This window comes from Lactuca sativa, chromosome 7 (assembly GCF_002870075.4).
Source record: "Lactuca sativa cultivar Salinas chromosome 7, Lsat_Salinas_v11, whole genome shotgun sequence".
Classification (NCBI taxonomy): Eukaryota; Viridiplantae; Streptophyta; class Magnoliopsida; order Asterales; family Asteraceae; genus Lactuca; species Lactuca sativa.
Genome location: NC_056629.2, coordinates 149,923,459 through 149,927,418, shown reverse-complemented (window position 1 = coordinate 149,927,418; position 3,960 = coordinate 149,923,459).

Here is a 3,960-nt window from a genome sequence, read left to right as displayed (position 1 = left end):
TCTGCATGGGAAGGATCACTAGGAAGGGTGGTACGGGGAGACGTTCAACAGTTTAGAACGATCCATACAAGCTGAAGGCCCAGAGAGGTGGTCCAGACATGCTGAAGGTTCGGAGAACGGTCCAGACATGCTGAAGGCCCAGAGAGGCGGTCCAGACATGCTAAAGGTTCTGAGAGTGTCCAGATAGACTGAAGGCCTGGTGAGGTGGTCCAATCATGCTGAAAACTCTATATGTGTTAATAGATCTATGTGCGGGTATTGAGTATGCTGCTAGGCTATATCAACCAGTAGGTTTGTCCCCAAGTATTGAACATCTTGTTGGAGTAGGCCGAAGACTCCGGTGTATTTTTGGTTTGATCGGAAGTTATTGTTAGATAACAGATGGAGTACAGAGGATATTGGTGATCTCATCGGTTCGGAGTGTCTCATAGGATTAATCTTCTTGGATCGGGTAATACTCCAGTTGGGGACTGGGCGTAGATCTGAATGGGTATTCGTCAGCTTTGGGAAGGCTTGGGATTAGAATGTAATGCCATTCAGGTTCTGGGAACCGGGTTAGATCTTTCTCATGATCGTCTATGACATTTGGATAGGGTTAAGGCGGTCCTGCTCTATGCAATAAGCCAAGATACCCAATGCGGGCCCACGTTAAGTCGTAGGAACGGAGGCTCAAGGGGAGCGGTAGGGTTGAGGTGGTAGGCCAACAAACCTTGAGAATTTCAAGTCGATGGTTGAATAGATTCGACATGGTGGTTTGAGTTATTGTGATGTGTCTGGGTTTGGTTTCATCTATGAAATATCCATAGTGTGTCTGAAGTGAGGAGAAGATGGGTCATTGGAGACCAGGTAGGAAGTGAGGCTGCAGTGGGTCATGTAGCATTCATCGAGTTAGCAAAAGTTTGATGGCAGGTCATGGAAGCAAGTCCTGCCAGTCGGTTTTTCTTTTCGGCAGACAAATTGGGACTACGGGGATTTCAACTTCATATGAGAAACTTCATATGGTAGTAGGAAGAGTTGAAGCGGGTTTATGACTTGGGATTCATGTGTGGGATGCGAGGGTATTCCGACCTAGAGATGACTGCACCCATCGTAGGCATGCCTGGTGTTCCAGCCTAAGGCTGATTGGGCCAGGCATGAGTGTTCGTGTTTAATAGTGGATTGATTTTGTATGATATTTTGGGAGCTAAAGGATGCATTTTCCTGTCAGCACAAAGGATTCACCTCAGGAAGAGGTAAGATTGGGTTTTCAATACTTTGGATCATCAGGATTTTGTCAAGTTGGCAAAGTGGCATGTAGGATAGATCTAATGAAAAGGTTCGGTTGGGATTCACATCAACTTTCACGTTTTGCAGTTACGAAAGTGCATCATGGACCAGGAGGCGATAGTATCGTTGGATGACATTCAGGTCGGTGAGCGCCTGGAATCGGTTAAAAGGTCGGTGGCCATACAGGAGAAAAGGGTGAAGGTTCTGTGGAACAAGTAGGTGCCTTTGGTAAAGTTACAGTGGGAGCACCAAAGAGGGTCCGAGTGGTCGTGGGAGCCGGAGGCAGGGATGCGGGAGCACTATCCAAGGATGTACACCATAGCAAACTTCAAGGACGAAATCTAGTTCAATTGGGGGAGAATTTTAATGCCCTGATTCTTCAGTATTATGTTATGGTTATAAATTCTCATGATTTCAAGGTCTACTCGACGAGTTGGTTGCCTGACTCGTCGCATAACAGTAGGTTAGTCCACGTGTTTAAGTGACCTACTCGCCGAGTCCAAGAAGGGACTCGACGAGTAGGAGCTAGAGGATGAAACCCTAATTTTCGGGGTTTTGCACCCTATTTAAAGGATCATTGGCCTCCTCAGCCTCCCCTTATAGCCTCTTGATAATCCATAAACCCTAATTCATGTGAGAGTGCTCCATTTGTGTATTTTAAGCTTTGGAAGAGGATTCTTAGTGAGAAGAGCTTGGAGAGCAAGTGTCTAGAAGCAAGGAACGTGGGGGATCTGGAATCTACCTCAGTTGGCATCCTTTGGATGGTATCAAGTCGTTATCTTGACCTCATTTCAATCTTGATTGCCTTTGGGGTGAATTTTAGGGTTTCTCTAGCATATTAGGGAGCTTTTCTTGCGTATGAGCTAAGATCTGAAGTTGCAACTTCAAATCTAAATTCTCTGTGGTCTCTAAGTCCATAAAGCTTTCAGCTTTAGCAGTTATGAGCCTCTCCTTATGTGTTAAACTCCATTACAAGCTTGGTTTTGTCATTATAAGACTTTAGAGCCTTGCATGCACGTAAAGTTTGCAACTTTACGTGATAAACATGCCTTGGGGAACTGGATCTGCAATATGGAACCTTATCATGACTTAAAAAGCATCTGAATAGATGAAGGACTGAAGGGACTCAGCGGGTTGCATGGTCAACTCGACGAGTCCAATGAAGAACTTCGTGGACTCGGCGAGTCAGTAGGGTGACTCGGCGAGTCAATTAGGTTTTTCTCGGTTTTTGGCACGCATGAACTTGGCGAGTTTCAAGGGAAAATCGACGAGTTGGCCAAGGAGTTTACGGCCACAAACATTAGGAACTCGACGAGTTAGCGAGTTATGCAAGGAACTGGGCGAGTGGCTAGTTGTACTCGACGAGTTGGGTCAACATGGACTGTTGACCTTGATCGTTGACTTTGACTTTGACCAAGGATGACTATTGAACTTCTGGAGCATTTGGGAATTTATGAACATGGTTGCATGGCGATTATAGGTGGTGGAATTTGTGGCGGTGATCCGAGAGTTTGAGCTTATCTTTCGAGTTGACAGTTGTGAGATGAGTTATCCTCACTATATCAACAGGGTCTAAGGCACAAAGGCCAGCCATTTATCAGATTTGTATCCGGGTATTTGCTTGATATGTTTATTGAGCTGCTAGATCTGCATCCTGGTAGTTAGGATGGTATTATGTTAGTGACCTGGTTTAGGTCGGTATCTTGGTATATAGGATGAAGTTATGTAAGTGACCAGTTAGGTCGGTATCCTGGTTATAGGATGGTTGTTGTGTTAGTGATCGGTATCATTATCTGTTATATACATGCTAGCGTATGATATTTATATGCACATGATTGTTTGATTGGTATGGGGGTTGGGTTGAGGCGGGTCCTGCTTCGTGCTATAGGTCAACATACCCAGGGTGGACCGGATAGACTTCAGGCCCAGGAGGGCACCTAGTTAGGCCGAAGGCCCAGCGAGCGGTCCGGATAGGCTGAAGGCCCCGAGAGGGCGGTCCGGACATGCCGAGGCTCGGAGAGTGGACCAGATAGATTAAAGGCGCGGTGTGCGTGGTCCAGTCATACTGCAGACTCAGGGAGTTGACCAGGTGGATTGAAGGCCCGGTGCGGGCGGACCAGTCACACTGTAGACTCGTGATGCATGGTTGTTCTATTGCTTATATGTTTATATGATATGGTTATCAGCATGGCGTTGGTATTTTACGGGTAACTCACTAAGATTTCAGGCTTACAGTTTCAGTTTGTTGTTTCAAGTTCAGTGGATGGTCGCGGGAAGGCGAAGGCGTGACCGTACACTTCATCGATTGATGATTATGATTTCTGGGAACTCTGATGTTTAAACTATTTTGAAAATTAATTGTAATAATTGAATGGTTTTAAATGATTTAAAAAGTTTTAAATTGGCTCGAATTTTATGGATGTTACATGAACGTCAAAGAGAATTTGAGAAACAAATGAACGTCATCCTCCTGCTCCTCATTACAACACGAGCACATCACCGACTCCACATCAATCCCTCTCTTAACCAAATTGCATCTAGTTGATAACTTGTTAAACATCATTCTCAAGATAAATACATTAATTTTAATAGGAAGTTAAACATCATTCTCCCTGTTGCTGACTCATGCATCTTTCCGGACATTATCGTGTATCTGGGCTAATGAGCACATCTAGCGCATCCTGAAGTGAGAGT